Source organism: Xyrauchen texanus, chromosome 50 (genome assembly GCF_025860055.1).
Source record: "Xyrauchen texanus isolate HMW12.3.18 chromosome 50, RBS_HiC_50CHRs, whole genome shotgun sequence".
Taxonomy (NCBI): Eukaryota; Metazoa; Chordata; class Actinopteri; order Cypriniformes; family Catostomidae; genus Xyrauchen; species Xyrauchen texanus.
In genome coordinates, this window is record NC_068325.1 from 16,065,475 (window position 1) to 16,090,475 (window position 25,001).

The window sequence follows — 25,001 nt, forward strand, 5'->3', positions numbered from 1 at the left end:
GTTTCACCATTGATTGTATATTCAGTGGCTGTTAGGCCACTGAAGAATGTTGTTAGTAGCACTTTTAGTTAATACCTTAACACTTTTTGGTTACTTCCCAACACTGGTCAACACTAAAATCTATTTGAAAGTAGGACTGTCGATTTAGTATGTTAATTTGGTGCTATTAAATATAGAGAACATAATGCGTTAAAAAATTAACATATTTAATCATGTCACTGGATCGTAATAAGGAATATTCCTTATATCTGAGAAATTCAAGCTTGGAGTACCACCTCACCTGTTTTCTCCAGGGGGAAGTAAGCGAAAGTTGCTGTATAGGCAACGCACAGCTTATACAGACAGAGAACAAACCACTATTTCCGAGAGCAGACTACACAAGATGAGATCACGTTCTTGCGTACAAACACTGAGCAAATCCAAATGCAGGGATCTCAAGACGTGTTTTTTGAAGTTTTAAACTTCATTTAACTTGACACACCGGCCTAAAAACGGTAGATTTATGATATTTAAATGTGATGTTTATGATATTATACGGTACACAACCGAGACATTCCAAAAGCGTCCTTCTGACACAGGTGTACATTGACATTTCTTTAAACAAGCCCTTAAAATAAATCTCGGACTGAATTCAGTCGCAAAATTAAGTGTATGCCTAATATTGGCTTATGCTCAATAATATGGAAATAAACAATATACTGCATTCTAAAGCCACTTTCTGTTTTGTCTTTTTTAATGCTTTACTTGTGTGCCAAAATACTGTAATGCATTTATATATATATTATATATATATATATATATATATATATATATATATATATATATATATATATATATATGTGATTAATTGCAATTAATTATATTAGTTAATCGGCATACCTTGAAATTAATTCAATTAAAAAAAATTATCGATTGACTGCCCTAACTGAAAGTATAACTTACCTATACATCATACAAACTTAATCGAGGACTTCCAGCCAAGTGGAATTCAGTGTTACCATGTAAAGGTGCAAATACACACCCAGAACTGGGTCAGTCAGGGCAAGAGCTTCTTGAGCCCGGTTGACATTTAGCAAACAACTTTCCCGGCTGAGCCTATCTTGGGTCATGGCTTTGGGAACTGGAACGCGAGATGCTATCGCTGCCATGCATTTTTTATGCCGCCTGACTGCAGCCAGAGCGAAAAATCCCAGAGAAGCACAATTTTATGTATTCACAGAGTAAGACTGTAGCAGAGGGGGCTGAAAACTCACTTTCACCATTTTATGGTCAACCAGAGAGGCGTCCAATCAGATCTTGCATGTGTCTGCAGTTTAGTGCCTGGAAATGTTTTTTTGTTTTTTTGTGCTAATGCAGTTTTTCCCAGACTGCACACCCTTGAGTGCATCCATATACAGGCTTTATACAACATTTTATTTATCCAAATTTAAAGTATGGCGAAGGAAATACAGGAACTTATACAGGATTATTCTGGACCCCTGGTTTAAAACACTGGATATATACAATGGTATTACATGGTACTCTCAAGGTATTTGAAAGAATTCAAAGAGTACTTCCATGTTACATGCGTCAAAAACACAGTATTGCCATTGTGCATGTCCAAAACCAAAAACCAAGGTGGTACGATGCTATTAAAAAAAAATAAGGAAAAAATCTGAAATATCTTGGGGGGCTGTTCATACTGAACACATTTTGTCATTCATCCACACTGTTTTTCAATTGTTTTCCTATGCTAACATGCTAGACGGATGTTTTTCCCACTAAGCTATGTCTCATTGTTTTTTCCGTGTCTCGCGCAGGAGCGTGTGCATCTTGATACACCTGATTTCTGGTTTATTCGTGGAGCTACATCTTGCTTTTTTAGCACAACAACAAGTTCAGTGTTATTTTAAAGGAGATTCTCTATAAATGTATTATGATTTTACAGTAGTAACAATAACGGTGGTAACTGTGGTAACTATGGCATTTTGGTGGTAAACTGTAGTTATCATGGTAAATGTGTTCAAGTGACCTGTAATATATACAGTTTATACATATATATTTTATATCTTCAGCTTATCTCTCTTGCTCTCTCTATCTCTCATTGTGGGGTTGTAAAGACCAAAGTATACTCAGGTCAGATATGAATGCTACCGCAATGTACCGCAACTGCTTGCGGGTCCTTGAATAATGTATAACGTGTGAGTAAGAGCAGCCGGTGGACTTTCTGGTGCCCTCCTAGGGTAAGATGGTGCCCCCCTAGGGAGTTGGTGCCCTACGCAGACTGCGTTGTATGCGTATAGGGAGCGGTGGTACTGAGTGCTCTAGCATTGAAAGCGCAGTATCCACCTTTTTCCTGGGGGTCTACTGGGGAAACGGATGTGTCTGTACTTATATAGCACCTTTTTAACCTTAACGGTATTCAAAGCGCTTTACACTGCGTCTCATTCACCCATTCATGCACACATTCACACACCAATGACAGCAGAGCTGCCATGCAAGGTGCTAGCCTGCCATTGGGAGCAACTTGGGATTTAGTGTCTTGTCCAAGGACACTTTGGCATGTGGATTCGTGTGGGCCGGGAATCGAACTGCCAACCATGCGATTAGTGGCCGACCCGCTCTACCACCTGAGCCGCAACCGCCACCAGTATTTGTTCTATAAAATTCGCTAGCTTCAGCTGCATTCATTTTAGACCTTGGTTACAGCTGGTATTAAGATAAGTTTCAGATGATCCGGTCGTAGCGTGTATTCACGTAATATAAAGTATACTTTCGAAAGGTGAGTGCTGTACACAGATGCTAAGCGTTCGTGTCAAAACCGAAGTATACTTTGGGCTTAAGTCTCCAAGACGCTCCGCTGCATTAAATCACATGTGCGCATGTAACAAGCCCTTTTTAAACAAGCGCTGATGTACATAAACACACACCGGGATACTGAGCTCATATTCCGCATTTCGCTCTGTGCCTGATGTCTCGTGGTGTTAAAAAGACTTCAGTCTTATTACGGATCACATCCCAGGCCCTTCATTTCAGTCCGTGAGCGGCGCAAGCGTGTGGCCTACATATCAATGGGCACCGACGAGGGAACGCGAGACACAAGACAGATGAGGCTTTACTTCTTGCTCTGGCACACAAAGGAAGAATATGCAGAGACGTGTACCTGCATACCAATGCATGCACGGACATATATGCACAATTCACAAGTCATTACTGCTGGGACAGGGATGTTGCTTTGCTCATTAACAGTGTAAATGCGTCACATGTGAGATGGAGAGAGAAACAAATGCTGAGTTTCTAACAGAATACTACCATTCTACTCATACTATTTGGCCAGGATGCAGTTTGCATGTGCACACTACACAGTGTACATTTTCTGTATGCATGGAATACCTGGAAGACCAACTACATTTGACAAAATAGGGAGGGAATTTAACGAGCTAGAGACATTTTTATACAATCAAAGTGATTGGGGCCAAATTTTGGAGGGTTTAAAGGCAGAAATGTGAAATTTATAATTTTAAAAAGCACTTACATATATACTTCTGCTAAAACTTGTGTATTATTGGAGCTGTAACCGTGATTACGTCGCTTACCTTGTTTGTGAAGTTGTAGAATTGGATATAACTTTACACATAAAAGGTAAGTATGCTATTTTTCACACTTAAATCATGTTAACATGCATATACTTTATGTCTTGTGGCTATACATTTGAAACAGTATTTTAATGTTTACAAACTGGCCCCTTTCACTACCATTGTATTTTTATTTATTTTTTATTTTTTATTTTCTCCCCAATTTGGTATGCCCAATTCCCAGTGTGCTCTAGGCCCTCGTGGTGGCGTATTGACTCGCCTCAATCTGGGTGGCGGAGGATGAATCTCAGTCGCCTCCACATCTGAGACCATCAATCCGCGCATCTTATCAAGTGGCTTGTTGAGCACGTTACCATGGTGTCACAGAGCGTATGGAGAGATCACGCTATTCTCCGCAGCATCCACGCACAACTCACCATGTGCCCCACCGAGAGCGAGAACCACATTATAGCGACCATGCGGAGGTTACCCCATGTGGCTCTACCCTCCCTAGCAACCGTGCCAATTTGGTTGCTTAGTAGACCTAGCTGGAGTCGCTCAGCATGCCCTGGATTCGAACTCGCAACTCCAGGGGTGGTAGTTAGCGTCTTTACTCGCTGAGCTACCCAGGCCCCCATCCTTTCATTTCCATTGTAAGTGCCTCATTGGAACCCAGAATCTTAAAGAAAAGGAGGGACGAGCCGAAATTAACCTTCGTGGTTATTAACATTATGCTACAAATCGACTGAGCTTGACTTACTGAGGCCAGAATATTATTTGTATTATTTCACCCTAGTGTATACTACTTAGTTTGCAGTAAGCAAGTATTCCAATACAAACATAACTAGAGAAAAACAGACAAATCATTTGTGTGCATCTCCCATAATTCCAGTTAGATCCAAAGATAATACATGTGTTTATGTATGCAGGAGGCTTGCCAAGGTAATATTCTGCATAAGCTAAAAATAAATCCAGAAGAATTATCTCTCCTCTGTTGCGTATAATATAAACATTGTTCAAGCCTTCTTGTGCTGCTGCGTGTGTGCGTTAGATGGAAATCGACAGACCGCCAGCAGAGCAAGACCCAGAATCAAAAAGTGACTGAGAATCACCTGTCAACTGCCTCCATCTGAGCTGAAAAATCAAGGGTTCCTTCAGACAGCGTAATTGTCAGTGATGGACAGCTAAACAGATAAGCAGGACGACAAACAGGCCCAGAGGCATATAGTGGAGAAATCTTGTGTTGTGTCAGATGAGGCTGCAAAGCCCTTCATGTTAAACTGTTAAAGCGTTCAACCAGTGTTGCCAGATCTTGCTAGAAAAGCAAACAACTTGGCCTGACAAAATAAGCTAAAATAAGCAAAATAAGTAATTCACCGTACAAGAATACATCTAAACACTTAGTGTCCAATACATTTCCATGACTTTTCATGACCTTTCCAGACGATTGTGATTACTGGATAAGAGTTATTAAAAGTCATTTTTATTGGCCTAGTTGCTAGGATGGGTAGAGTAACATGGGGTAACCTCCTCGTGGTCGCTATAATGCGGTTCACTCTAGGTAGGGCGTTTGGTGAGTTGTGCGTGGATGCATCGGAGAATGCCGTGAAGCCTCCACATGCACTATTTCTCCGTGGTAACGCGCTCAACATGCCACGTGATGAGATGTGCGGATTGACGGTGTCAGGTGCGGAGACAACTGAGATTCGCCCTCCGCCACCAGGATTGAGGCGAGTCACTATGCCACTACGAGGATCTAGAGCACAGTGGGAATTAGGCATGCCAAATTGGGGAGAAAATCAGAAAAAAAAACATTCATTTAAGATATTTATGATGGCTTGACAAAGTCAACATACTGTTATTCTACAGACATGGTTTAGGGTCCATAATCACTAAACCAAGATCAACATCCACTAAACGTCGCACAGACCTTCAGGCTGTTCTGTGACTTTTCTAACTGTCCGGGCCTACGGTGTTTACACAGCGGACGTTAAAAAATTTACAAAAATCCCATAGACTTACATTGATATTTGTTTGTGAATGTTTTTAAATTCAAACAACAACTGTCAAAAACTGTTCAAACGTAAAAAAAAACCCACACTAGGTAGTGAATCTGCTTTCAAGGTGAAGTCTGTAATCTCTGCACTAGCAAACGGAATTGCAAAAATAAATGTTGTTTTCAAAACAGATTTCTGAATACGCCCCCGTCTGCCATTGGTCAAACAAAGAGATAGTCTCGACCCCAACTTACACCATTGGTTGAGTAACAGTGTTGGGGCGGGTCTAAGCGGGTCACTCAAAACAAACTGAGCAATTTTCATAGCGCCACAGAAATACAGTTTTAACAGTTTTCGAGAAAATGAACCTATGAATGGCTAACTTATAGTTGTCTCTGCATATTAAGGTATAGGAGAAAGTATTTTAACACAGAAAAAGTAGGTAAGTGTGGCAGGCATTGATGTACCATGTTCATTCACCTAATAAATACTGAAGTTGTGTAATATTGTCTAACTTTCTGAAGACAGGGCACATCTTTTTTGGGGATATATTTGGATAAATTTGTTTCCGAAGATCCGCATAAAAATGGCAGATTGTCTCTATATCTCCTTGGCTCCAGTATGGGCATGTCCTGCCCTCTCTGGGCAGCCAGTTCTTTTGATATCTGCCACTCTCTCTCTCTCTCTCTCTCTCCCCCTCTCTCAGGCTGTTGGGCCTGTAAAACCATCAACATCAAAGTTTGTCTAAACTTTATCTAGTTGACTATTGCTATTAGTGCTTGGCATACTTTATTGAGCTATGGGGGTAAAGCCTAGTGCCACTGTAAACTAGAATCACAAAACATCACAACATGCAACTGCCCATATTTCAAGTGAATATATGAAAAAGTCACTTATATATGGCAACATGTGCTTGCTTGGCTCGATCCCTTCAGGGCCAGTGACTATTTAATAAAACAATTGCTCCATTCGGTGTAGTGCTGAGCACTCTTTTTCCATTCCTCTCCCACGAAGGCCTTTTCGATTTTCGCTTACATGCTTCTAAATGCATCAGGGTGTCAACTTTTGAACAGGTCATTACAAATAACTAAGCATTTTTGAGCAAAGCGCAGGGAAAATACACAGTGGCTTGCTTATAAGCCTTTTTAGAGGTGCTTGCATCATTATTATTATCGCTCATACTAAGTGTTTGAGATTTTAACAAAGCCATAACCCTAAGTATTAATCTTCGGAACGTCCCGCACCATTTGTGGTATGGTCATGTATACCTCAATTTGTGCAGTTGAAAAAAAACGGGCGTAAGAAATACCGTAGACTTACACTGAAAGATGGAACCTAACTATATCTAGGGATCAGAATATCATAGAGATTTGGGGGTGGGCTAGTAAGCGACCACCTAGCAACCAGCTAGAACCACACTACAACATCCTGGCAACCATCCACAACACCCTAGCATCATGATGATGAGTAAACACAACTCACATTTTCTTAATGAAATGTATAAATAGCCTATTCATGAACATTGATACTGTACATATATAAATCGAAAACATTTCATTTTCAGCTTTCTTACAATTTTTTCCAAATTGAACCCCTAATTTAAAACTAACCATAAAGTCTAACCCCTTGCCCAAAACCTAACCATTATTTTTTATACAAAAGAAAGAGAAACATCTGGTTTTGAAGGAGCATTCTTATGATTTTCCTCAAGTTTAAACCCTAATCCAAACCAAAGCCTAACCATAAAGTCTAATCCCTCTTCCAAAAACTTAATCCTAACCATGATTTTTATACAGAAGAAAGAGGAACATCAGGTTTTGAAGGAGCATTCTTACTATTTTCCCCAAGTTTAACCCCTAATCCAAACCCCAAACCTAAGCCTAAACCTAACCATAAAGTCTAACTACTGACATAGATCAATCATTTGTTTTGCATTCATACATATGGGATGAGTAACCAGATTTGTTCACAGATGTTTCATTCTTAAAATAAAGTGATGGATAGGAGGCTAGCAGAAATTTGTTGTCTGTATTGTATAGATTTTAAATTAATTTTTTTCTGATTGGTTGGCCTAAAAGTCGTATGATTTTATACAAGCCAAGTTGTTTGATTTCTTAGTTTTAGATTTAATTTAGATTTTGATGTATCTTTACTGAAGTAACCTTTAGTGTTGTGAAGTATACATATTGCTGATGTTTAATACATAGGAATCTGAACAATTTCACTTTCACGCAAATCTGAGAAATACAGTGAACAACAAAACATTTAGGTGGGATTTTCAAAAGCTGACACAATGCAATGCAAATACTGCTGACTTTCCTGAGGCCTGTCTGACTGCATTCCAACAAGCAAAGCAAGGATAATTCATAAAAAACACTGATGTTGACACGACAGACTAAAAACACCCTCATGTGTTTTGGATTGGCTTCTGAAAATTGACTTGGACCTACTTCAGACACAAAAAGGTGCGGCCTCGTTTTAAGAGCGAACAACCAAAGAGTAAGAGGAAGTTCTTTGAAGGAACCCTCTTCAAGTACACCTTCAAAGCCCCTGACATACCAATGTGAATAGGCCTTTATATTTCCCATCTCCCTTTCCTTCTTACCTGGGAGAGGATTTGAGTGGACTCCTTTGAGATGAGAGAGCAGCCTGCCTCAGGCGCAGCTTTACCAGCAGCAGGTGTGCGAGGATCTACAGGTTAGCCCGGTCGTGGTTTGAAGTCCCTGCGCTGGCCAAAAAACATGCTTATGTCCTCTGTGCCTGATTAAAATGCTGTCTCGGAGCCATGAGAATCTGTTAGGCAAGCTTGGTTCCCAACCAGACCCTTCTGGAAGTCTCATAAAGACCAAACCCCCATGTAACCGCATATTTACCACATAGCACAAGGTTTAGGAACCAGCTAAGCAAGCAGTTTATGGAAACATAAACACAGAGAGGATCAGAGAGGTTTATATGAAGTGAAACAAAAGTGGAACAATTGGATCTTAAGAGCTTAAGCTGACATACTAACATAGATACAATTGGATCACTCTTATTGCTGGTGCTTGTTATGGCAAACAACACTATATGCTCATACTTAAGAGTTAGAGTTTTTTCAAAAACCCCTAAACGTGAGAATTAAACTTTGGCAAGTTACTAGTCCCGCATAGTTTTGTGGGTAGCTGTGGCTCAGTTGGTGGAGCGGGTTGGCCACTAATCACAGGGTTGGTGGTTCGAATCCAGGCTCACATGACTCCATATGCCGAAGTGTCTTGGGCAAGACACTGAACCCCCAAGTTGCTCCCAATGGCAGGCTAGCGCCTTGCATGGCAGCTCTGCCGCCATTGGTGTATGAATGTGTGAATGGGTGAATGAGTCACAGTGTAAAGCGCTTTGAATACCATTAAGGTTAAAAAGGCGCTATATAAGTGCAGACCATTTAACATTTAGTTTGTGCTATGGACATGAATAATGCCTCAAATATTGTGCCTTCTTGATAAGGTTGCCAACTGTCCCATATTAGCTGGGACATCCCGTCTTTTGGCCGAAATAAAGAGGTCCCATCAGGGGCAGTACTCAAATGTGGTCTTTGGGGGTATTTTGGTCTTTAGGGAAGGCAACTGTTCAAGGGTTGCCGGGACTCCGCCTTGTGTCCCGTACGGGACACCTTTTTCCTGTATTTAAGTGATGAAATGCAAGCCCCCTTAGCAACTGGAACGCCCTGGCAACCACCCAGAACACTCTAAAAAACAGCAATATGCTAATGACAACTCAGAACACCTTAGAAAACACACATTAAAATTCTGGTAACCCCCACAACACCAAAGAAACTGAAATGTGTTATCCACTAAGAACAACTTAGTCACCGCATTTATACCTTGGCAACCACCCAAAAACACCCTAGCAACACACAGCAATGTGCCAACAACCACTCAGAACAACTTAGTATCTGCATAGGAACACCCTAACAAGCAACATATAAGCAAAGTGCTAAAAAAACACTATGAACACCCTGGCAACACGCTAGCAACACATAGCAATGTACTAACAACCACTCAGAACAACTTAGCATCTGCATAGGAACGCCCTGCTAACCACCGTGAACACCCTAGCAAGCAACACAGCAAAGTGCTAGAAATCACTCTGAACACCTTTACAACTGCATACAACACCCTGGCAACCACCCAGAACACCCTAGCCACACATATGGCTAACACAATGTGTTAGCAACCACTCAGAGCATTAGAACATTTTATTCACCTTACAAAATTTCCTTTTCAAAAACCATCGGCAACTCACAAAAAACCTACTGCAATCTAATGAAATATTTATTGATTAAAATATTGATTTTAATGTTGCTTGCAAAATGCTTTTGCCCCAATAATGATGTAGTAATGATGGCATCTTCCAGCAGAGGCTTACTGGCTCATGCTAACAAGCCAAACACTGACCTCACTGCTCCCATAAATTCTGTATTAAACGGACATATTGGACCAAATCTGATTTTTTATATTTTTGCTGTTTACACACATACAACATACAGTAGATCTTAACTTTTGTCAGATATCTGTGAAAAAAATCTGAATTGGTTGACGGTGTAATATTGTCCATCCAAAGCTGGCCTGCATTCACAACTAATCTCTAAATCTGACCTTGATTTTAAATATGGGGTCACAGGGTGACATGGCGCTTTGCCCAAATATTGGTCTCAATTAAGACGATAAGCTGCCATTAATGAATGTAATCCAATATCATTCTAATCCTCAGTAGACCCCTTTCCTCTGAGGACATGGGGAAAATGCTCACACAAAAACATGTGAAATGAGGTTAGGAAGCCAGAGAATTTATTTGTTGGTTCAAAAGTGTGTCAAACACCTCTACATTTGCTCAAACACAGATTTGACTCTATATACAGATTTACGTGATTGGGAATGAAAACTGATGAGGGATTTAGTCCTTTTTAAAATGACATTATAGAAAATAATCCGGAGTATCTGGAAATTGTTGCTAATCCAGATGAAACGACACTTGTCACAACTCGTCACCTCTGGTCAACTGTTTTAAAGGAATAGTTCAACCCAAAATTACAATTCTCTCACTCTCATGATGATCCAAACTTGTATATAATAATAGCCTAATATTTTATCAGAGGAACACAAACTTTTGAGAATTCTTGAAATTATCTTTTCCATACAACTACAGTTTATAATGACCACATGCTGTCAAGGTCCTAAAAGGACAAAAAGCACCATAACAATAGAACAAATAACAAATGCCCTACTTTCCAAGTCCTCTGAAGCCATTCGTTAGCTTTGTGTAGCTTTCAAATGTCAATAACATGAAATATCATTGGTTTTCGCATTTCTTGTAACCAAACTTGATGTCAGAGTTTAAAGGCAGAAATGTAAAGCACTTAAAATATCAATAACACCAAACGTCATTTATTTTTGCGTGACTCGTAAACCACAGTCATGATGTCAGACCTGCTGATCTGTAGTGCAAAAATTCAGTCAGTATTTTTTATTATTTTTACGACAAAATAATTTTTTTGACTTAAGAATTCCTTTAACCTCGGTCTTATTGCTCTTCTGCTACATTTCCAGATGACCTTTATTTCAACCTGTTCTTGTGCCAATTAGCACTTATTACACCCCTCCCAATGTGTTTCTATCACACTCTTAACCATCTGCCTCTGGTCTCTCTTATCCACTACCCTGCTGAGTCACGGGGCCGCTCAAAGTGCCCCGAACATCCCAGACGCCATGCCGTCTTACGCTGAGAGCTCCTGACCCTGAACGGGCCTTGCACGAAGCCACAATAAAGGTGACTGACAGCCGCTCGCTTTACGTGACAAAAGAGACGACTTCAGAGCAAGCATGGTATGCCCTATTAAAACACTGGAACGTAGACTTTAATTGATTTCTTAGGTAGTTTAAGATGCCAACCCTTGCTTGATAAATGGGTGTGACTGAGTGCTAGCGAAGCTATTTTGAAACGGTACCTTTTCAAGCGACAAAGTAATCCTAGTACAATACAGTTAAGGTACACTTTTGAAACAGTAGTTAGCTAGTCTTCAAGATACTACAAAAAGTAGTTAATAACATAGAGAAACAATATTTATCTGGCATATCTATATATAAACTTTCACTGAGTACTTTATTAGGACCACTATGGTCCTAATAATATCCATGACATGATCGTCTGCTGTTGTTGTCCATCCGTCTCAAGGTTCGATGTGTTGTGCTTTCTGAGATTATATTCTTTTTGTACAATTGTATATAGTGGTAATCTGAGTTACCTGAGTTACCATTCTGGCCATTCTCCGTTAATCTCTCTCATCAACAAGGCATTACCATCCGCAGAACTGCCGCTCACTGGATGTTTTTGTTTTTGGCACCACTCTGAGTAAACTCTAGAGACTGTTGTGCATGAAAATCCAGGATATCAACAGTTACAGAAATACTCAAACCAGCCCGTCTGGCACCAACAATCATGCCACGGTTGAACTGACTGAGATACATTTTTTCCCCATTCTGATGGTTGATATGAACATTAACTGAAGCTCCTGACCTGTATCTGCTTGATTTTATGCATTGCAATGCTGCCACACGATTGGCTGATTAGATAATCACATGAATACGTAGGTGTATAGGTGTTCCTAATAAAGTGCTCAATGAGTGCAAACCGATTCTCTAAAATGATTACTTCATAATGCTTTAAATAGAGAGTAAATATTTAAGAGGAGCTCTACGTTTGAAACTAAATGAGTGCATGTGAGTATGTCTGGGGTTTGGCTGTAATCAAAAGTGAAAATAGCCCTGGTCTGACTGTGATTTAGTTCGAACATGGTCTGGTCTCATATGCGTGTTTACAGTTTTATGACCCAGGGGAATGGCGGAAACAGGAGGGAGTGTGAAATAAAAAGGCCATAATAGGTCGGTCTAATGAGCTGCTGTGATCCTATAACACAGTATATGAGAGGGTTCAAAGAGAAAATACAACCCTGTTGACTTTATATTTAGAACCTGATATACAGAAGCCCTTTAGGAAACTAATAAAACAAAAAGTACATCTCAGAGTTGTAAAGATAGCTTAGCTTCGATGACAGCAGCACCAACCTTTGAAACACTATTAAATGTATGTGGGGTACAACGTGTACAAGATAGTAATGCAAAAATCGTAATCGTAATTCATCGTAATACTTTTAAGTTAACATCAAATTTGACCCTATTTATTTTCTTACACATTCCTGATCTTGTTTTGCAAGATTCATAACAGTATATATATATATATAAAACAGTAACATATATATACTGTTATTAGGGCTGTCAATTGATTCAAAATTTTAATCGAATAATTACATGACATGCCGATATAATACATATATAATATGGATTAAAATTTATTTCGAAATAAATTGGATTATTGTGGCAGTTCAATAAAGCATTGATTAGACTATAAAAAAGAACTGAACAAGCCTACAGTCGACAACAATCTGTTTTGCATTGAGTTCATCAATGTGTCCAGTTCTCACAGTACGAGTTCTTGCATATATGGCAAACCTGGCATTCAATTAATGAAACGAGATTGGAGGTGTGGGTTAGAGCTACTTTGACTTATAAAAAGCACTCAAACATTTTGAGTTTGCTATTTACAGGAAGCATCTGCAGACATGGACCATGCCTTGCAAAAAAGTGATTACAGTAGACCTACGATCAAGAATTATTGCTTTGCATTAAGCTGGAAAGGGCTACAAAGTTATCTTGAAGAGCTTAGATATTCATCGTCCACAGTTAGACAAATTGTCTACAAACTGATTCGATTTAGTACTATGGATACTCTCTCTAGAAGTGTCCATCCAGCCAAGATGACTTAAAGGGCACACTGCAGAATGCTCAGAATGTAAGAACTCTAGAGTGACAGATAAAGACTTGAAGGAATCATTGGAACTGGTTAACATCTCTGTTCATGAGTCTACTATACTGAAAACATTAAACAGGCACGGTGTCCATGGCAGGACACCACGAAGGAAGCAGCTGCTTTCCAACAGAAACATTTCTATGGACCTGAAGTTTGCCAAAGGCCATCTTGACCCTCCACAACGCTACTGGGAAAATGTTTTGTGGACAAATTAAACTAAGGTTGAATTGTTTGGGAAGAACAAGCAGCCCTACATATGGCATAAAAAGGGCGCCACATACTGTACCAAAATCAACCCAGCGGTGAAGTACGGCGGAGGGAGCATCGTGATTTGGGGCTGCTTTGCTGCTTCGGGGCCTAGACCGCTTGACATCATCAAGGGAAAAATTAACTCCCAAGTTTATCAAGATATTCTACAGTATAAGGTCAGGGTGGCTGTGCGCCAGCTGAAACTCAGAAGTTGTTGGGTGATGGAACAGGACAATGACCCTAAACATCGAAGTAAATCCACTACAGAATGGCTTAAAAAAAAGAAAATCTACCTTTTAGAGTGGCCAGTCAGAGCCCAGACCTTAACCCAATAGAGATGCTGTGGAATGGCCTTAAGAAAACTCAAGACATCCTAAGAATATGGCTGAGCTGAAGCTGTTCTGTAAGGAAGAATGGTTTGTGTATATGTTAATTGTAATTTAGTTGTCATTTTTTGTCTACTTTATCTGGTCATTAGTATGTTATTTAAAAAAAGAAAATAATGTATTAGTCAAACATTTCATCATCATCAAATGTGCCTTGCTAACTGCTAATGACATGTTAGCTAAGAATAGCAAAGTCATTAACTCACACAAAAGGCTGAAACATCCTTTGGTGTGACAAACATGTCACACAAGAGGACAAGGTCTATTAAAGAAGCATTTTAAATAATTAAATAAAAATTGTTTAACTAATTTGATTCTTTTTTGACCATTTTCAGTGTTTTAATTGCAATAATTTTCTACTTTCTGCTGTTTTTGCGGAACATACTGTTACAGTGATGATATGATGTATGATGATACTGCTATTCAGTGTCATGAAAATAAATCATAATAAAAGTTCATTAACAGAGGTTCAGGAGGAGCATGCCCATTTTAATCTGACAAATCACAGCCCGCGAGCAGGAGTATATAAGTCGCTGCTTCCCGTGACAGATATGCTTGGCATCCCGCCTCCTCCCCTTCTCCACATACTTTCAAATATTCTCTATTCATCTAAGTAAGTAAAGTCCTGTAATCGGGATTCAAGTCGAGTCTCGAGCTCCAAGCCCTCCAATATCAGACAGCTGGCCAAATATGCTTCACTCTATTGAAGTAATAATAATTTATAAATCTCTCTCATGCTATTTGTATATTACTTAACTTTTTCTCTTAATTTTTGGTATGTCACACCATAGGACATGTATGACATTTACAGTGCAGTTCAGGGAAAATGTTCAAAAAACAGTGAAAGCATTGATAAAGTAAGTGACCCCTTATATTTTTTTTATATCTGACTTTACACTACATAAATAGTTGTATTTATTTATTTTCAAAAATTGTGCTTTACAAAAAAATAATTTTTTACTGCATATTTGTCAACTACCCACATACTGGATTAATTCATACATTGGAACTGGACATAATACAGTATTATATTATCAAATCACTTTTAACTGTCAAATAAACCTCTTACACTGAGGCAGATATGTGTCCTTCGAAGCGACACCTCAATTTCTTGAGCGTTTGTTGAAATCAGAGTAGACACATAGCATGCATTATGGATATGATCTGAAACATACGTCTTGCTTCTTTAATGGTGAAAGATGGCAAAGCGGGCGACCCAGCTCTTTGAACGGAACATTTCTAGGTTTCCATAAATCTAAAAATACACCATTCGAAAGCATGCCAGACAGTTCTTACAGGAGGTAATAGCAGCCAATACATTTTTTGGCTGTGGCTCAGGTGGTAGAGCGGGTCGGCCACTAATCGCATTCCCGGCCCACACGACTCCACATACCGAAGTGTCCTTGGGCAAGACACTGAACCCCAAGTTGCTCCCGGTGGCAGGCTAGCGCCTTGCATGGCAGCTCTGCCATCATTGGTGTGTGAGTGTGTGTGTGTGTGAATGGGTGAACGGTTAAAAAAGCACTATACAGGGTATAAGTGCAGACCTTGAGAACCAGATTAGTCCGATTCATGAGCAATTCGTTCAATTTATATTTTTTTAACAAATTAACTGATTCAGTTTGTGAAACAATTAGTTCACAAATTGGACATTCTTACTTCTGTTCTGAACATGCCGAACACAGCTAGGGTGGATTGCATGGGAAAACAAATCAAAATCAAAAAATCCCAGAAATATTTAAGAAAGTCATACGGGTTCGAAACAACTTGAGGGTTTGGAGAGAAATTACATAAAACCTTTTTTGGAGTTAAGAGAAAGACCATTTTTGGCACCGTTTCCTTTTAAATAATAAACTTTGATTGTGCAAAAAATTACATAAAAAATATTTATTGGTGGGGGATAAAAATGGATAAATCACAGGGTTTGAGCTTCAAGTAGCCATCCTGTGAGAACCCTCCATATGACATATGATATTCATTTTATAAACTGTCACTGACTTTCATCCACTAGAATAGCTAATTTAGCAGGTGATGTTTTTTCAGTGAGCGAGGAAAATGTGCCGTGACTAAAACAGAGTCATTATGTAACATAATGAGTTAAAGAAATAAATGTCACAATAAATAAATCACTTCAGCCTCATCGTCTGCCGTTTTGGCTGACGGGGTCAATTGATATGAATAAAACATGGCCAAAACAGACAAAATTGATGTGAGTGTCTTTGAGGGCTTTTTCTTTAACTTGGAAAAATCTTCTTTTTCTAACAAGGTCATTGAGGCGACTTTAATTGCCACGCTTGCCACTGCTAAAATCCGGATTATGGGTTCCTGGATTACAGGCAGAGTATTTGTGTCTTTAAGAAATCCTAATCCCTGAGCTGTCACGTATCAGAAGTGTGTCTTGGCAGAGACTATATCTACGATCTGATTTACATGGCCCCTATACAGTGTTCACTGCTCCCTGCACACTGAGCATTAGAGCTCTGTTCACTATAAAGTTCACTTAATTGAAAAAACTTTGTTCATTCAGACAAATGAGTTGCACAGATTAGGAGTAATGAGTATGATGATCATATACTTGTGTAAATAAATATAAATATTATATAAATTATTATACTTTCATATTAACAAATGTATATAATACATATGTATAAATATGGAAATGCGCAATATATATATATATATATATGTTTTTGTAAACACATTTTTAATAAATATAAATCATATTATTCGTCATGCTTGAAGGCACGTTCAACCCTCAGAGACCCAGAGAAGCAGAAATGCGACGTTTGTTTGAAGCAATTAAATAATAATGTTCATTAGGTATGGGTAAAAACTACACATTTTACAGCATTTTAGGTGGAAAAGTTTTTTAAATGAACTGTCAGAGCTTGATTTATTTTTTATTTATTTATTTTTTTAATCCCTTTTCTCCCCAATTTGGCATGTCCAATTCCCACTATTTACTAGGCACCTCAATCCAAATAGCGGAGGAAAAGTCTCAGTTGTCTCCACTTCTCCTCTGAGACAGTCAATCCACGCATCTTATCACGTGACTCATTGTGCATGACTCACTGCATGTGGAGACTCATGCTACTCTCCGCAATCCACTCACAACTTACCACACGCCCCATTGAGAGCAAGAACCACTAATCGCGACCACAAGGAGGTTACTCATGTGACTCTACCCTCCCTAGCAACTGGGCCAATTTGATTGCTAAGGAGACCTAGCTGGAGTCACTCAGCACACCCTGGATTCGAACTCAAGAGCGTCAATACTTGCTGAGCTAACCAGGCCCCCAATGTAGTTTATTTTGATATCCTATGTACGATTATTTAGTTAGCTGCATGTTTTGGCCCATTTAGCAACGTTTGCGACCCTATCAGAACAGAATAATTTTTTGGGTCGCAACCCACCAGTTGAGAACAACTTATGATTAAACTGAACGATTTAGATAAAAATCTAATTTTGAAAAATATTGAGATTGCAATTTGTTTGTGCATTTTGAAGATTTTATTCACACGTCCATCTAGCGCATGTTTATATAGAAGAAAACATTATAACGGATGGATGCAAAAATTAATTTGATGTGAATGGCCCCAAAACGTTGACGCCTATTTATTTTGCTATCCTAATTTTGCATATTTTGATATCCTATGCATAATTATTTAGTTAGCTGCATGTTTTCCTTGATTTTGCATCGTTTTGATCAATCAGAACAGGCTAATATTTGGGTCGCAACACACACAACACAACTGTTGTGATAGAACATCGGGCTGAACAATTTGCACAAAAAAAATCGAAGTGCAATTTCTTCGCAAAATTGCATATCACGATTTTTATTTTATATTGATTAATCGTTTAACCCTAGTAGAACACGTATAATTGTGAAGTGTTTTGCCACCATTTTATGTTAACGGGAATTGGAACTTTGGGTAGTGGCTGCATATTTATAGAGATCTACAACCAAACCTTCTCAGGATCTCAGGTCAGCTCATGACGCAGTGGCATGTCTGGAATGTGCCGAACACCACACTTTCACTTTTAATAGATTCTTGACAGGTGTTCCTTTCCATTAGATCCAATTTCAAGGAGACCCTTAATGAGTGAGTAGTAAAGAACTGAAAATTCACTCAATGTCAAGAGCCTAAAGAGATTACCTGGATAAGACAATCAACAAAGGATGTTGTCCAATGTCCAAACCTTCTTTAAACACTGACATTACATAGAGTGACCCTGTTGTTAGGACACAGTCCATACACACGGATATATGTGAAAACAACAAAGTATTTTGTTTAAGGTAAAGTTTACAACAAGCAGAAATCTGTGTTGGCGCTGTTCAAACCGAAAGCATTATATTGCTAAAAAAAAGCTAGGCACAGCACATCGAAGAACAAAATGATCCAGGTATATTAGTAGAAGATGTACACAGCAGAAGAAAGCTTATTATACATTATAACAATATTTTTTTCAAATGAAAAGCTAGTGAAATATTTAAACCAAGACATTTTGTTTTTTATGAGAAACTAACATACTAACAGGCATGTTTTTGGATATTTACAAATTCACTCACTGGAACCTTGTTTAAACACTAAGACATTTCATAACACCATCACTCAAAGACTTGTGTAGTATAATGTTCCTTGAACCCTGAAGGAACAAAGAAGCTGTAGTTTCACTGTCAGCGTTAATAATCAGCTCTCTGTCTTCATCACCTCCCTTCCCTTTCACCAACGTGTTGGCAGCGAGATAACCGGACAGCAAATTGGCTAATGCAAAAAACGTGCAATTAATATTGACAGAGCAAAGTGGCTGGAGAAACGCCCAGCGCTACAGTGAATTATTCACAACACATCCTCACCACGAGGCGAAAAACACTTGCCGATTGCTGCGAAAGACTAATCACAAATGGAGCCATTGCTTTATTAATTTAACTAGAGGTGCTTACAATGTACCGTACATACAATGAACTATGAAAATTATTTTGAACTATTTAATATGGTGAACTGGTCTCAGTGGTTTCATTGTTTTGTATGTGTGGAGAGGCAGAATTACACATTGATATATGTGTATATGAGTGCATTATAACCACATATCAAAACATGGGGCGTCATAATCAATTATAGCTTACGTTTATAGGGATGTATATGACACTCAAGCAGTATTATGTTCTGTATAATTGCTACATGCAGACTGTATATAGTATTTGGTGCGTTGCAAGCCTGTTTACAGACAGCATGAAAAAACATGGCTAATAAAATGCAACTAAACATATAATCATACATAGGTTTATTAGCTTTTAAAAGGGAGGAGAAAACACTTCCCATATCTGTTGTTGTTGACAAAGACTGTGCGTCCAATCAAACTCAAAGGTATTTTGGTGCAAATTTGTCTTTCACTAGGTAGAAGCTAATCAATTTGCATTAGGACAGGTTGTGTGTCATGCCCTCGTTTTCGAAACGATTAACAAAACTATGCAAAGTCTAGATTAAATAAAGGCTCTCTTACAGCGAGAATACATGTTTTGTTGTTTTGTGTGATTAATTATAGGGTGTTCTAGCGAAATTCAAAAGTTTGACAGTTTTTGTTTTGAACATTAACACAAGTTAAGTAGAATCACTTATTTCAGAAGCCTTGCTAGGTTGACAGAATATATTTGGAAATTTATTGGCAGATGGTCCATTAGAGATCTTAACCATCACCACCATCTATAGAGATAATTTTCTGCTTTTTAAAAATGCATTGATTTCAGGGGAAACAATGTTGTAGCTTATTGTCATAGTAGTCAAAAATAATAATTTACCGATATGAACTTTTATGCATCTAACATTGGAAAATCTATTGAAAACAGAAGTCTGAATATTTGAATGTGAAACCAACTTTACCTTAGAAATGTTTAGGAATAAAGTTGAAATTTTGAGATATTGAGATGCAAATGCAAGATGTAAATTCACAATTGCAAGATATAAACTACATTATATAGTCGCAATTGCGAGAAATAAAGTTGAAATTGCGAGATATTAAGATGCAGATACGATAAAGTTTAAATTATGACAAATAAAGTCGCTAACGTGTGATATAAACTCACAATTGCGGGAAAAAAGTTGCAACTATGAGATATAAATTTAAGATTGTTAGAAATAATCGAAATTACGAGATAAAAAGTTACAATTATGATAAAGTAGAAATTGTGAGATATTAATTTGCAGTTGTGAGAAATAAAGCTAAAATTGTGAGATGTAAAGTAAAACAAATTTGATATTCTACAAGTTGCAACTGTGAGATATAAAGTCGAAATTGTAAGAAATAAAGTTGAAATTGCGAAAAAGTCTCTTGTGATATAAAATAGTAACTACATGATATAAAGTCTATATTGCGAGATATTAAGTTGCAATTGCAAGAAAAAGTCTCAATTGTGATATAAAATAGCAACTACATGATAAAAAGTTTAATTTGTAAGAAATAGTCGAAATTGCGAAATGTTAAGTTGCAATTGCAAGATGTAGTCTCAATTGTGAGAAAAAGTCACAACTATAAGATATTAAGTCAAAACTGTGAGAAATAAAGCTGAAATTGTGAGATATAAAGTTGCAATTGCAAAATGTAGTCGCAATAGTGATAAAAAATCTCAGTTGAGATGAGATATAAAGTCCAAATTGTGAGAAATATATTCGAAATTGCGAGATATTAAGTTGCAATTACGAGAGATAGTTAAAACAAGTTGCAAATGCGAGAGGTTAAAATTTATATCACAAAATTGTGATATGGAAAATTCTCACGATATAAAGTCGAAATTGTGAGATATAAAGTCAAAATTGTAAGATATTAATTTTCAGTTGCGAGAAATACATTTTAAATTGAGAGATAAGTAAAGATACAAATGTGCGATATAAACTCACAATAGCGAGATTCTAGATTGTGAGATATTAAGTTACAATTATGAGACGTTTAAAATTGCAACAAGATAGTTATGATTAACTATCTTGTTAAGAAATTCACATAGTTAAGAAAGTCACAAATGCATGATATAAACTCATAATTGCGAGAAGTCGCAATTGTGAGATACAAAGTTGAAGTTGCAATATATTTAATTGCAATTGCGAGATGTAAAGTCACAATTGTGAGATACAAAGTCGCACCTACAAAATATATAGTTGAAATTGCGAAATGAAGCAGAAATTGTGAGATGTAAAGTTGTAGTTGTGAGTTGTAAACTGGCAATTACAAGATATAGTTGAAATTGCGAGAAATAAAGTTGAAATCCGGAGAAATAAAGTCAGGAGTACCTTTTTTTTATTGTGTGGCACGATCAAGGCACCATATTCTTGTGTGCCTTGAATGAGGTCCATTATACATAGATTTTTGGGTCGAAATGTCTGTTTGTCCTCCCAAATTTTCAGGAGATAATCAGTGCTTTTCAAAGACACATGCCTCAATCTGTCCACCCCAAATTCTCGTTCCTTCACCCCTGAACAAAGAACACTTGTCAGTCGATCCAGGTGTTGATGAGTGTTCCTATGAATGCAGGTGTGCTTTTATTCATGATTAGAAGATTGAAGAGTGAAACAGTTTTGGCACATCTCAGTATGAGCCAGCATTGCCCTGATCAGCTCAGCATGATCTTGGCTCTAACAAGCATCACAACGCACTGCAGATCGTAGATCCCCGCTGAGCCGTGCAGGAGAACACCCCCATGCATCAAAAGAACAATCAGCAGACCAGAGGGAGAGGAGCTGTGTAGGCGAAGGTGTAATTATGCACAAATAATCATGAGTCGACAATCAATCAGTGGAAACATGGACTCTTTGCACAAGCGTCTTTGTATTGTGTGCATTTGCGAAACCTGAAACTACTAAAACTGTTCTTATTTAAAGAAGTACACTGTAAAAAGCGTAAATCTGCAGTGACATTTACACTCACTGAGCACTTTAATAGGAACACTATGGTCCTAATTAAGTGCCCGATGTGGTCTTCTGCTGTTGTAGCCCATCCGCCTCAAGGTTCAACGTATTGTGCATTCTGAGATGCTATTCTGCTCACTACAATTGTACAGAGGGGTTATCTGAGTTACTGTAGCCTTTCTGTCAGCTCGAATCTGTCTAGCCATTCTCTGTTGACCTCTCTCATCAACAAGGCATTTCCATCCGCAGAAACTGCCCTTATGAAAATCGGGAGTTCATGGCAGATTTGCTGCATACTTGCTGCAAATTCACCACTGATAATTTTCACATGCAAATGGGCTTTGCAAATTGCCCATTGTTGCCAAAGGTTTGCTGGAGGTTCACCACTACCACCAAATAGCTGCAAACTTCTGGAAAACATTTGCAGTGAATCAAAAGTGCATTTGCATGTTGCATATCAAGCAGCAAAGTTGCTGCAAGTTTGTGGCTAGTTTAGATTTTTTGTAAGGGTGCCACTCAATGGATGTTTTTTGTTTTTGGCACCATTCTGGTTAAACTCTAGAGACTGTTGTGTGTGAAAATCCCAGGAGATCAGCAGTTACAGAAATACTCAAAATAGCCCATCTAGCACCAACAGTCATGCCAAAATAAATTTTTCACCATTCTGATGGTTGATGTGAACATTAACTGAAGCTCCTGACCCATTTCTGCATGATTTTATGCATTGCACTGCTGCCATATGATTGGCTGATTAGATAATCGCATGAATAAGTAGGTGTACAGGTGTTCCTAATTAAGTGCTCATTGAGTGTACATTTTACGCATTTGGCAGAAGATATTATTCAAAACAGCTTAGATCGAAAGTGTTTTGCGCTAAGCTAAAAAAAAAAGCTAAATGCAGAACAACAAATAAAGCAGAAAGCAGGTGTCTCAAGACGCATTTTTTTTTACTGTTGAAGTTTATTTTAACTTGTTTTCGCCATTTGAAAAACAGTGCCAATTATTATGTCTTATTATGCATTATTGTTATCTTCGCAATCTTTAAAAATGTAGTAACTTACTCCATCTCTGTAATGACATTCGTTTTTTGCTGAATGTATGAATCTCTTATTTTTTCAACCCCTCTCTTCCAATGGCCATTGTACAAAGAGGCCACAGTTTGCTCCTGGAAGGCAGCACATGCCCTAACCACGCCCCCACCCTAATCCTAACCATATGGAGCCTGCAGGAACAACCAGAGGCACCTTTCTCCCACTGCGCCTTCAAATGCCTGGATTGCTGTTTCAGTGTGCTAACACGGCAACCTCCACCACCCCACCACCACCAGTTGAGCCCTGTCGCGCACGGGGGTAGGCTCCTCGCCCCTGCCTCCTATCTCCGGCAGGACATGACGGGTCCGGGTACAACTCCCTTGGACTGCCGGACGGGGCCTACGCCAAAGAGAGACATTACTTTCTGTTTTACATTTATCAAATAAATGTCATCTTAAACTTCACTCAAGCCTGCGTGTCTTCCCGATAGAAGTAACATCCAATTTTCACAAAAAAAAGTCCCACCCTAATTTTTTTTTTCCACATTGTATTTTCTGTTTAACTCAGAAATACTTCAGATTACGGAAGTAAAATGGGTTGCTAATACGTTTCATTTTGACCGTAAAAATTACATTAGTTGATGTAACCGAATGTAGTCAGGTTGATTTCATCATATTACACTAAAAACATTTTACTTGACTAATAATTGACTAATCATAGTTAATGTATTTGTTACGTAACACATTTTTGAAATACAAATATTCTATCAATTCCATAATTTAACAGCCAATGAATGTTTAATAAATTCTTAATATATGATGAACTTCGCAATTACGAATTGGCTTTGAATTTTTGCAGTGGCACTAAGTGCCACTTAGATGCGTTAAATGAACAAACAGCTTCTAATGAGCAAATCTGATCTTCACTCTCCAGCTGTTGTTATTGAATGTGCATTTGCAAACGGGTTTCATGTAATATATGCAAAAAGCTTATATGCCCCAAATCAGGCCCCCATGCCTGCACAACACGGATTGAACGGGGGTTGGATGTGTGTGGCAGAGAACATGGATGTTTACATCTTTCATTTCACACAGGGCTTATGGGTCTGCTGCACAGTATGCAAATATGAGCCAAAATATAGTCTGAAACCAGGTTACAAAGGTACAGACATCACAAACGTCAATACCGTCACAGCTGAGCACATCAGAGACTTTGATGTTGCCAGAAATGTCCCATTAGAATTTGAACTTGATTTGAATTAGAAATTGAGTTGTTTTGAATGCAACTTCCAAAAAATTTAGCTTTGATAATTAATTGAATTCATAATTAAGTTGCATTAATATTGAAGGTAAAAATGTGCAGTTATGTACCCAGCCTCACGTCACTCTATGTTAATCAAAAAAAATTTTTTTCAAAATGTCAAAGCTGCTCTTCTCTATATGGTAATCACTTGCTGTAAAGTTCAGTTGCAATTTTGCTTGGTTTATTTCAAGCATTAATTATACATTAGGTCAGATTTAAACTTGTGTCCTTTGAACGTGAAACAAATTTACCACTAGGCTAACACATCTTAGCTTTTGAATTTTGAATATTAAATTTTTTTTTTTATATATTTTTTTTTTATCTTGCATATGGCACCAAGTGAGTCACTATCGCCACTGGTGCCCCATCATAATAAAATGTAAATACATTTAATGAAATAATAATAAACTAAAATAGAATTACTATATATATATATATATATATATATATATATATATATATATATATATATATATATATATATATATATATATATTTTATTTTTATTTTTATTTTTTTACTGTACAAACAAATGCATGCACACAGTTACCTTGAGTAACAATCTTACGTTTCACTTGAGTGAAATGGAGATTGTCATTGTTTAGAGTGACCGCAGGGCGCAAAGTGTCATGTAGTCCTGCGCTGAATAATACGATGCCTCAGTGTTTATAAAAGTGGCAGACC

At 38.0% G+C, this 25,001-nt stretch overlaps 1 protein-coding gene across 1 annotated transcript in view; it reads right to left on the bottom strand.

The window, feature by feature from the left end:
• LOC127641159 (glypican-1) overlaps nucleotides 1–25,001 on the bottom strand; it is a 47,808-nt gene that overhangs the window by 17,197 nt on the left and 5,610 nt on the right. The window lies entirely within an intron of this gene.